At 47.0% G+C, this 12,884-nt stretch overlaps 1 pseudogene; it reads right to left on the reverse strand.

Moving 5' to 3' along the window:
* Window positions 1-775: 775 nt before the first annotated feature.
* LOC138986818 (melanoma antigen preferentially expressed in tumors-like) lies at window positions 776-3,774 on the reverse strand (annotated as a pseudogene).
* Between the last annotated feature and the right edge of the window lie 9,110 nt (window positions 3,775-12,884).

Raw genomic sequence — 12,884 nt, forward strand, 5'->3', positions numbered from 1 at the left:
GAGGCTCTGGATGGTCTGTCGGGTGAATATCCCCCAGGACTCCGGGCCTGAATTTGCACAGTGAATCCATCTTGGCACTGCCCAGGGTCCGAGATGGAGGCTTTGCATCTGCTGAATCCACTGGGGAAAATTCTCCAGTCCATGGTCTGGGTGGGGTTAGCCGTGAGGGGCCCTTGGAAGAAGGTTCCCTCCAGCGGTGCTCACTCCTGGACACTTAATTCATTCCAGGCCCTGAGGATGCCCCTTGTATATGATGACAGATTGAACGGCCTCAGAAATAAGTGAAGATGCCCTGGAAATGAGAACCACGGGGAGTGGGTAAATGGTGCCCTGAACTCCTGTAGCCGATCCTTGCCTATCAGAGAGCATCTAGGCCCCACTCACACTCAGGCCCTTTTATTTAACCACTAACAGGAGAGTCATGTGTTTAAAGGGGAGAATCATCATCACAGATCACAGAGGGCACCAAATGATTGACACTGCAGTTCCCTTTATTTCTTTGGAACAATCCAACACAGGGGTAATGACACCATCAACCTCCCAAGCCCAAAAATCCCCCTCCAAAATTCAGATTCACATTTCTAACTTTGTAGGAACACATCTCTCCAAAAATCCCACCAACCCCTCCCCCCAGCCTACTGTAAATCACCTTTCCTTTTCCTAGCATGTACTGAACAATTGTCTGAAACTGTGATTTGTGTTCCTTCTAGATACACTGAGGTCTGGGTGGCAGTGTCCCAGTGCCGGGGACAAAGCCTGCAACTCATGAGCTGGGCTAGGCAGGCATGAATCAGGGGCACAGGATGGGCTCAGTGTCATAGAAGATCTGGTCACTGCAGTGTGGACAGGGGTTGGTGCTGAACCAGACCATGCTGAGCTGCCCAGACTCACACAGCAGCTGCTTGACCCCGGCATGCAGCTGAGCCAGGAGGCCAAGGTGCAGGGTGCTGCACACGTCCTCATAGCTCTCCAGGGCTGCAGGGTACAGCACATGGCTCAGCTTGCTCAGCCCCATGGTGTGGTGCAGTAGGCTCTCCAGCATGGCCATGGAGATGGGGTTGCTGCAGAAGCTGAAGGTGGTGAGCTGGGAGCAGCAGCTCAGGGAGGGCAGGAGGGCGCTGAACTGGGTGTCCATGATGCTGCACTCGTCCAGGTCCAGGTCCTGCAGGGTGGCCGAGGTCCTCTTGATCGGGACCTGCAGGGGCTCCAAGCTGAGGCTGGTCAGGTTGACACCACTGAGGCCCAGGTCCTTCAGCAGGCTGACACTTGGGCACTGCGACAGGTATGTCAGGTCTCACTCTGAAATCAGGCAGTTGGTGATTGACAGGGTCTCCAGAGGGGTCTTCAGGAACCTGGGGAGAAAGAGGGCAGTCAGTCCCAGGGGCAGAGGTGGCAGGTGGCGGGATGTGGGAAGGAGAGGTCTGTTTCACCGGAACACAAGGTATCTCACTGGCTTGGAGCTGGCCTCTCACCTTCTTGATGGGAAGGCAGGGGGTCTTCCGGCCACAAGCTCATGCTCATATGGGTATGACCTCCCCCTGCACAAAATGATAAACTATTTTCAATGTGGGAAACAAACAGTAAACAAATGTTATTTGCCTATTTCAGCTTACTAGTATTTGGTTAGCAGGAATTAAGATGTTTTTACAGGACATGACTAGTTGAATTCAATGGCAGGATGGATGCAGTGGACATGGGCTGCTGGGTCCCAGCAGTTACAGATGATCCTTGGGTGAATATCCCCCAGATATTCAGGGGGCCACAAACCATCCATCACCACCTACAATTCTTTCTTTCTTCTTCTTTTTCTTTCTTTCTTCTGTTTTCTCAGTGAACATATTTATTCATAATGTTTGGAGTTTGCAGCTGCCAAAAAGGGAATCAATGCAACTTATTTATACAGACAGCCTAGGCTGCATCGTCTCAGCTTTTATCACTGTGTTCAAGGCAGAGTGATAACCTGTTACTGAGGATTTCCTATGTATTCAGAAGTCTTAGAGGAAAATAATAATTGTAATTTGGGCTTAGAGAGATTGCAGCCACTTCAACAATGATGCTCATTTGACTTTTTCTCTTTTCTGGACTGCTTAGGAGCCACAATTTCCCCTCCTGATCCCTCCTTGTCATCTCCAGAATCACCCACTTCCCACTTCTCATCTGGAGCCTAAAACAGCTCAGGACAGAAGTGGCAGGTGGGAGGGAGAGACAGAGCTTCAGATTGCAAAACTCACATCTGATGGACCAATGTCCTCCTCACTTAGTTATCTGTCACCACCTCAGCTAAGACATCACTCTCTCGGAAAGAATTCCCAAAGGCATCACACCTGACCCCCACTAGGCAGACTCCCAGCAAGAAGTCCCCTTTCACAGCATCTAACCTAGGTCACGCCTCTGACCCTAACCAGGGAGGTGACCCGACAAGATGCCCAGGGACAGAGCGGCAGCATCGTGAGGACTTCTGAGTGGCTGGGGCCCCCTGGCAATGACCCCAGGGGGCACAGAGTAGACGCCCCAATGGTAACGAAATGAGAGAGGCCCATTCTGGTCTGCGGAGCTGGTGCCATGCCTTACCTGAGCACCTGGTGCCGGTGACCATCCAGGAAGGAGATGGAGTCCTGGTAGAGCTCCTGCAAGTGGGGTAAGTTCAGGAACTAGGTCATGAGCTGGCCCACGCAGTACTCCTCCTGGTCGGGGTCAGTGTGTGGCAACACGTGGATGTGCCAGAGCAGCAGCCAGCACAGGTTGCCCATCCGGCCCAGGTGCGGCACGAACCTGCCCAGCATGGCCAGCTTCCAGGTGCAGTTCACCTCCAGGTCCTGGACAGAGTCCAGCTGCACCACCTTCAGGATCGCCCTGATGTTCTGCATGGGCATGGCGATGATCCTCAGCTTCTGGCAGCACAGGTGCAGCAGGCTCCTCCTCTGTTTGGCCTTCTTCAGCAGGTAGCAGAGGGCCTGGTCCAGGTATCCTCCTTGAGGCACAGGTCGACCAGCACCTGCACAGGGGCCCACGCTGGCTTCAGCCCTGCCTGTGCCTCTGCCCTGCACCTCTTCTGCATGGGCTGGGCTGGCTCAGGCTCCAGCAGTGAGCAAACGCTGGCTGTGATGCCAGACCACGTGGTCCAGAAGTCCTGGTGGGAGTTCCAGTGCAAGTCCAGCACCTGAAGCTTCCACCGCCTGCAGGGCCGCGGGGGACATGTTGAGCTGTGCAGAGGCCTATGGGCACCAGGACCCCACGAGGGCTCTTCACTCCACACACCACAGCTCCTCCGGCTTCAGGAGCCCCCTTGTTCCCCACTTTAAGGGACACTGGAGGGGGCACGTGCCTTTTGTCCCCTCTGCCCCTCAATCAGTCCTGTACACCTGAATGCCTGTTCCCAGGTGACCCCTCATCCTCCTGCCCTGGCTGCATCTTGCTCACACCCCCAGGCCCCACCAGTCTGCCAGGTCAACCTCACCTGGGTTGGACCTCCTGAGCAAGTGGACGTCCAGGCCATCGAGTGCAGCCTGGAAGGTCTCCAGATGAGGCTGGTGGTCGTTCATCAGGGTCCCCAGTGGAAGGCAGGGGAAGGGCAAGACCGCACCATCGAATTCAGGGCCTGGATGTTCCTCCTGGCAAAGGCCACCATAAACAGAGGCAGGAAGAGCTCTATGGGCAGCTCCTCCAGGGCCGCATGGCCAAGGCCTCATTCCACAGCAGGCTCTGGTCAGCCAACTCTAGCAGCTGGGTTTGGGCTCGGACGCCTGTCCTGCAGAACCTAATCTGGAATGAGTTCTGGGGGGAATGTCAGAGAGCAGGGGAAGGGGTGGGGGTTCTTCTCACACAGAAACCTGGGAGAGAGACTGTCCCTCCACACCTAGGGGAACCCAAGGCAGGGTCAGAGACATCCTCTGGCTACAAAGTCACAGCTTTGGCCCCACTGGTACAAGGACAAGCATCTCTCCAGGAAGCAACAAAGTGACAAGGTGACATCTTGCCCCATCCTGTATCTACTGGCTGCTGCATTTAATCCCAATCCCTGATGGCTGGTAGATATCTAGGAGTCTGACAGCTGACCCTAGCACCTTCAGAGAAAGCACACTGATTATTACTCAAGGGCTGAAAACAGGAATAAGGAGTTTAGCCCAAACAACCTGTCTCAAAACTCCAACCAATAACTCAATGGGTGCTGTTATGTCACTTAATAAAAAGTGCTGTTATGTCACTTAATAAAAGATGTACCATTTTTCACTGCAAAAGACACACACACACACCACACAAGAGTTTTTACCATTTGTTTGAGATACAAAACACACAATCATATTCAGAACAAACTATAAACTGATTTAAACTAAACTAGATTTTTTTTTTTTTTTTATTAAATGGAATTAAAAACATGTTTTTTAAGTTGAGAGAGATTCACACACTGAACCCAAAAAACCTTTAATCTAGTAAAATCACAAAACTATAAAATGATATGAACTATAATCACTGGTAACAAACTAAAACACAAAAATTCAAATTGGATGTTTTTCACAAACACAGAGATACTGGCAGTTCAATGAGGAAGACACAAAATTCAGAGAAGCAAAAAGAGACAGGTAAGAACTATGATCCCAGATGCTAAATGGGATGGAAACACTGGATCCCCTCATTCTGACACACACACACCTGACAGAGAGACCCACAGGAGGAGAGACACACACACCCTGAGAGAAACAAGCCAAATTCCACCCAAAGAGAGAAACTCCACACCCACTGAGGGACCTCAAACACAACTGACACACACACACACACATTTGATCCAAAAAACACACAGAGAGAAAACACACACAGACTGAGAGAAAACACACAAAATGGGCAAAAAAAAAAAACACAGCAGACTGTACACACACACACACATTCTGAGAAACAAACTGTCTGAGATACAAACACTGAGAAAAGACATGTAGAGACACACACACAAAGAGTGAAAGACACACACATGGAAAGGTAAAGAAACACACATTGACAGGATTCCAGACACACACTGGAAGAGGCCACTGTCCCTGAAGAGACACACAGGTACAGCTGACACAAACCTGGCACTGAGCATCAGAGCACACAGGCACTGAGAAAGACACACACACACAGAAAGAGACACACATTACTGGAGAAAGTCACACATCACCCACTACAGGATCTCTCATCCATTAAGAGAGAGTGGGCACACACACACAGAACAACTGAAAGAAACACACACACACAGCAGCAGAGAGGTACACATCTGGCCCAGGACAGACATAAACCTGCACAGTGGCCATAACACAGGTGCACAGTTCACCACACACACTGGAGAGGCACAGTCCAGCTGCACCACACACAGGAACACTGTTCTGCACACACACACACACACTGAGATACACAAACACACAATGAGAGCAGAGACACACACAAACACACTGAGACATACAGCAGAGGGTGAGAGAGACACTCACACTGAGAGACACACACTGCAGAGAGAGGAACACACACTGAGACAAACATGCACACTGAGAGAAACACACACTGAACACAGACACACACACAATGAGAGACAACACACACAGAGAGACACTAAAAGCATTGAGAGAGACACACAGGTGAGAGAGAGAGACACACACACACACACACAGAGAAATGCAAACAAAATACTTGTTGACACACTTTACAGAGGACACACAGAGAGAGACACACACACTCAGAGAGTCCACACACACCCAGGTGACACACACCTCCTGCCCTGGCTGCATCACACACTGAGAGACACAAAAACACCACACTGAGAGAGACAACACACTGGAGAGACACAGACACACCACCAGGAGAGAGACACACACACACTGAGAGACACACACACACACACACACACACACACTGACACAGAGAGAAACACACACACACACACACACAAGAGAGACACACACACAGAGAGAGAGACACACACACACTGAGAGAGACACACACACACTGATGAGACACACACAAACTTTGAGACAGACACACACACACACACACTGAGAGAGACACACACACAGAGAGAGAGGACACACACACTGAGACACTGACAGACACACACACACTGACACAGAGACACACACACACTGAGAGACACACACACACTGAGAGAAACACACACACACACTGAGAGAGACACACACACTGAGAGAGAGACACACACACTGAGAGACACACACACACAACACAGTGAGAGAGACACACACACTGAAGAGAGAGACACACACACTGAGAGAGACACACACACACACACTGAGAGAGACAGACACACACACATGAGAGAGAGAGAGAGACACCCACACACACTGAGAGAGAGACACTGAAGAGATGGAAACACTGAGAGAGACACACACTGAGAGAGAGACACACACTGAGAAACACACACACAGACACACACAGAGAGACACACACACACTAGAGAGACACACACACACTGAGAGAGACACACACACTGAGAGAGACACACACACTGAGAGAGAGAGACACACACACACTGAGAGAGACACACACACACAGAGAGAGAGACACACACACAGAACAGACACACACACTGATGACACACACACTGAGAGAGAGAGACACACACACACACAGACACACACTGAGAGACACACACACACAGAGAGACACACACACATTGACAGAGAGAGACAGACACACTGAGAGAGACACACACACAGAGACACAGAGACACACACTGAGAGACACAACACACACACACACACACACTGAGAGAGAGACACACACACTGAGAGAGAGACACACACACTGAGACACACACACACTGAGAGACACACACACACACACACTGAGAGAGAAACACACACACATGACTGGGAAACACACACACTGAGACACACACACACACAGAAAAACACACAGAGAGAAACACACACACTGAGAGAGACACACACACACACACACTGAGAGAGAGAGACACACACACACTGAGAGAGACACACACTGAGAGAGAGAGACACACACACTGAGATACAAACACACACACAACACTGAGAGAACACACACAAACTCAGAGAGACACACACACTGAGAGAGACACACACACACACACAGAAAGAGAGAGACACACACACACTGAGAGAGAGAAACACACACACCACACACAGAGACACACACACTGAGAGACACACACACTGACACACACTGTGAAACACACAGAGACACACAGAACACACAGACACACACAGAGAAAGACATATTCAGAAACACACACACACACTGAGATACAAGCAGACACACACTGAGATGAGAATGAGCAGACACAAACCCTGAGACAATGACAGATGCACAGAAACACACACACTGAGAGAAAGAGACACACAAAGAGACAGAGCACACACAGAGAAAACACACACTGAGAGAGAGACACACACAGAGAAAGAGACACAGAGAAACACACATTGAGAGAGAGACACACATACAGAGAGAGACACAACACACACTGAGAGAGACACACACACAGTGATATATTCAAACACACACTGTGAGAAAGACACACACACTGAGAGACACACATATTGCACTTATCTCACATGCAAGTAAAATAGTGCTCAAAATTTTCCAAGCCAGGCTTCAAGAATACGTAAACCATGAACTTCCAGATGTTCAGGCTGGATTTAGAAAAGGCAGAGGAACCAGAGATCAAAATACCAACATCCATTTGATCATCAAAAAGCATGAGAATTCCAGAAAAACATCTAATTCTGCTTTATTGACTGTGCCAAAGACTTTGTGTGGATCACAACTAACTGTGGAAAATTCTTCAAGATGGGAATACCAGACCAACTGACCTGCCTCTTGAGAAATCTATATGCAGGTCAGCAATCAACAGGTAGAACTAGACATGGAATACACTGATTCCAAAGAGGGAAAGGACTACATCAAGGCTGTATATTGTCACCCTGTTATTTAATTTATATGCAGAGTACATCATGAGAAACGCAGGGCTGGAGGAAGCACAAGCTGGAATCACGATTGCCGGGAGAAATATCAATGACCTCAGATATGCAGATGACACCACCCTTATGGCAGAAGGCAATGAAGAACAAGAGAGCCTCTTGATGAAAGTGAAAGAGAAGAGTGAAACAGTTGGCTAAAGGCTCTACATTCAGAAAACTAAGATCATGACATCTGGTGCCATTATTTTGTGGCAAATAGATGGGGAAACGGTGGAAACAGTGACAGATTTTATTTTGGGGTCTCCAAAATCACTGCAGATGGTGACCAAAGCCATGAAATGAAAAGATGCTTACTGCTTGCAGAAAAGGTATGACCAACATATATTAAAATGCTAGACAGCACATTAAAAAGAAGAGATATTACTTTGCCAACAAAGATTCGTGTAGTCAAAGCTATGGTTTTTCCAGTAGTCATGTACGGATGTGATAGTTAGACTACAAAGAAAGCTGAGTGCTGAAGAATTGATGCTTTTGAACTGTGGTTTGGAGAAGACTCTTGAGAGTCCCTTGGACTGCATGGAGATCCAACCATTCCATCCTAAAGGAAATCAATTCTGAATATTCTTTGGAAGGACTGATGCTGAAGCTGAAACTCCAATACTTTAGCCACCTGATGTGAAGAACTGACTCATTTCAATAGACCCTGATGCTGGGAAAGATTGAAAACAGGAGGAGAAGGGGACAACAGAGGATGAGATGGTTGGATGGCATTACCAACTCAATTAACAGGAATTTGAGTAGACTCTGGAAGTTGGCGATGGACAGGAAGGCCAAGTGCGCTGCAGTCCAAGGGCCGCAAAGATCTGGACAAGACTGAATGACTGAAATAACTGACTGAGGAGAGCTGAGCTAATGATAGCTATCCTAAGGAGGAGATAGCTATCCTATCCTATCCTAAGGATAGCTATCCTAAGGAGGAGAGTTGAACTATGGAGAACTAAGATAAGGAGAGCCAAGCTAATGAAAGGAGACCTGTGTTAAGGAAATCGAAGCTAAGGAGAGCTGAGCTAATGAGAGCTATCCTAAGGAGGGCTCTGCTAAGGACAGCTTGGAGGGCTGAGCTTAGGAGAGCTAAACTAAGGAGAGCTAAGCTAAGCAGAACTCCAGACAGCTGAGCTAAGGACAGCTAAGCTAAAGGGAGTTAAGCTAAGGAAGGCTGAGCTAAGGAGAGTGAGGAGACACCAGGTTTGGTAGCTTCTCTGGCTCATTCTACTCTAATGTACAACCAAGCATGACAAAAACACTAAGACAACAGTAGCCATCCTAAAAGAGGAGGGCATATACCTTGCAGCATGGAGGCTTTTCTCTGTAACTACAGCCTTCAAACTATTGCAGATGTTCATCTGATATTCACAAGGCCGCTGGACTCAACATGATATTTACCCTTCAACATGTCAGGAGTCACACATCAAAAATAATAATAATACTATTAAAAACAAACAAAAAACAAAACAAAATGGGGACACACTCAGGAAGTAAACATCACCAAGTAAATACAATTCCAAGTGCTTTCAAAAACCAAAAACCCTATGAATTGTGTAAAAATCCCATAAATAGTACTCAACAGGGATTCTTATCAGAGATACAAAATCTAAACTGACACAAGACGTCAAATCTGAGCACGGGAAAAGGCCACCATGGAAAATGGTCCAGACCAGAAATGGTAGATTAACATTAGTGAGGGGGATCCTTTTATGCTAGTGAGGGCATATCAATGGGAAGAGCCCGTATAAAAATCACTGTCCATGTGACTTTACAGAAACAAAAGAGACAGTATGACTAGGCCCCTCCACTCCTAGGATACTTCAGAAATACAGATTTTGAAAACCTCAGGCAAGAGAGCATGCACTGCAGCAGCATTCACAATGCCCAGAGATTAACGTAAAGAAAGTACACAGGATGCAGAGATGAATGGATCAAGGAATGGAATTTGGGTTCATGTTGGAATATGACTCCGGCATTGAAACAAAGAAATAATGTCATTGTCAGAGGTACAGAAAAGTGTGGTGATAATCAGACTCAGTGAAGAAGGGCAGATGAGAGCTGTGTCACAGCATTTACCTTTCAAACGGGACAGATAATATTGCTGCCAGTGAGTACACAGACTGAGGTAAAATGGGTTCCCATCAGTGCTGGGAACACCCTGATGCTTAGCAAAGGGGATGGGTGAGAGGAAGGCTTACATTGGTAGGCTGAAATTCACAGATTCCCAAAAATACCTGTCACATACATAATCTTCAGGGACCAACTTAGCAAGAGTGATGTACTATACAATTTCTGAGAGCAGGTCAGAGGAAATAACCACTGCTGAATGCCTCTGTGTACTGGTGTAAGGGAGCAAGACTTGATACAGCCACAACAAAAGCAAATCAAACAAGAAATATGAACAACAAATTTGCTGTTCAAGAAACAACAAACTCAAACAAGAAATATGAACGACAATAAAACCTAGAATGAAGTAGACACAAGCTTTAGGGGTGGGAGGCCAAGCTTCCTCTAGCTCATTCGACTCTCATTTACAAGCAGAAATTGCTCATAGCTCTAAAGATGCAGTTATCATACTAACAAGAAGAGAGACCCCAGAAATGCTGCCGTCTGGTGGCCCATTTCTGGAGCAGCAACCACAAACCTTAAGCTGATAGACGCTGGTTATTCACAAGGCGACCAGGCTCTAGATGACACCTACCCTTACAAAATGGCCAGGGGTAGCACGCTGAAATAAAAACAAGAACAAACCATACGATCAGAAAGGAAACTTAAGCAGCTAAATACCAGTCAATGCTTAGAAAGAAGCCTCTGCAAATGCACCTCATTTGCTTTATTATCAGTGATATGAAAAATTAAACTGCAATGCAATATCACTAGTGAGAAATGAAACAGGCCATTATCCAAAACTCTATAGACAGGAAAGGGTAGAGCAGTATTAGAAAGGGGTACCTTATATGCCACTGGTGGTAGATAAGCGATCAGAACATTCATGGGCAAGACTGTCAAAGTGCCTTGGACTCAAAAAATGGGACAGATGATGTCATGTGGCACTTCCAATCCCAGAGAATTTGAGAAACCAACAGACCATGGAAAACACATGCCCACACCCCCACCCCACAAACATGCGCTGCAGCAGTATTCACATTGCCCAAGAGATGAAAGGAAAGAGATTCGTTGGCTGCAAACGAGAAGAGAAAGACATTGCACATAGAGACACAACAAAATATGACTCTGACATTATGAAAACAAAAAAAATGCCATTTTCAGGGATATGCAGAAATCTAGAGCGAATCACAGTAAGTAAAGAAGGGGAGATTAAAGACAAATCACAACATATGCCTTCCAGAGAGTATTAAAAAAATATACTGATAGCGATGAATACTCAAACAAAAGTGAAATGGACTTACATTCCTGGTAAGGAAATTACAGTTAGCAAAGGGTGAGAGGCCAAAAGGTGAAGCCTGGAATAAAGTTATACCCACAACTACCTATGTAATTCATAATCCACATAGACCTCCTGTATCAAGAGACATGTACTCAGCAGATTCTAAAAGATAGCTCTGACAATAACGACAGTGAATACCTCCAGTTATCTGTTGAAAGGAAGGAGAAACTGTTTCCCTGCAACAACTACACTGGTGTAAACGGTCTTAAATAAGAAATAAAGTTAGACTTAAACCTGAAGGGCTAAAGAGACAAAAACTTTTGATGTCATCCTGTGCCTCATTCTACTCTCATTTACAACCAGGCTGGGGAGTTGCTGATGGAAAGGGAGGCCTGACATGCTGAGATTCTTGGGGCGCAAAGAGTCGGACACGACTGAGCGACTGACTGAACTGAACTGAACTGGGATAACCTCCCAGGCTGCTGTTACCATAGTAACAAGAGGCGGGAATGAAAAAATGCTGCCGCCTTGTGGACATTTTCTCTAACAGCAACCTTAAACTGCTTGCTGCTGCTGCTGCTGCTAAGTCGCTTCAGTCGTGTCCGACTCTGTGCGACCCCAGAGACGGCAGCCCACCAGGCTCCCCTGTCCCTGGGAGTCTCCAGGCAAGAGTACTGGAGTGGGTTGCCATTCCCTTCTCCAATGCATGAAGGTGAAAAGTGAAGGTGAAGTCGCTCAGTCCTGTACGACTCTGAGCGACCCCATGGACTGCAGCCTACCGGGCTCCTCCGTCCATGGGATTTTCCAGGCAAGAGTACTGGAGTGGGGTGCCATCATGACTGCACTATTCACAAGAGTGCTGAGCTCCGAAAGATACCCACCCTTAACAAATTTCCAGGGGTCCCAGAGGGGAAAATTAATAAAGTAAACACAGGAGAAGTTAACAGGAAGAGGATATGAACAGGTAAACACAGTTCCATGTTTCTTTAAAAAAGCTCAGGACAATTTGCACATAGGGTGAATTCTAAGAGATACAGACATCTACGATGTGAGGACATTATCACCTCTGCCTGACCATGGAAAAAGGCAACTGTCAAATGCTGAATATGGCATCAATGGTAGAGTAACATTAGTACAGTGGGTGCTTTAGGGTACTGGTGGAATGGATCTGGTAAGAGCCACTGTGAGCATGACTAGAAGAGTCCACTCCCATGAGAAATAAATAAATAAAGAGGTAGAGACAGTATGATTAATTAGATCCTCTCCTGCACTACTTCAGAAATGAATAGGTTTCAGACATCACACACACCAAACAGGGTCCTTGAAGAGATGAAAGTAAAGATAGCATACCTGGAAGGAGCAATGGATAAAGAAACGTGATATAGGTATAGAATTAATTTTGAATCAAGGATTGAAATATGAACATTGGCCATCTTAACAGATAGAGATAAATCCAGAGATCATCACACTGAGTGAAGGAAGGTTGATGCAAGAATCATCATGGGATTAAGCGGAGA

Source organism: Bos mutus, unplaced genomic scaffold (assembly GCF_027580195.1).
Source record: "Bos mutus isolate GX-2022 unplaced genomic scaffold, NWIPB_WYAK_1.1 CTG1760, whole genome shotgun sequence".
Taxonomy (NCBI): domain Eukaryota; kingdom Metazoa; phylum Chordata; class Mammalia; order Artiodactyla; family Bovidae; genus Bos; species Bos mutus.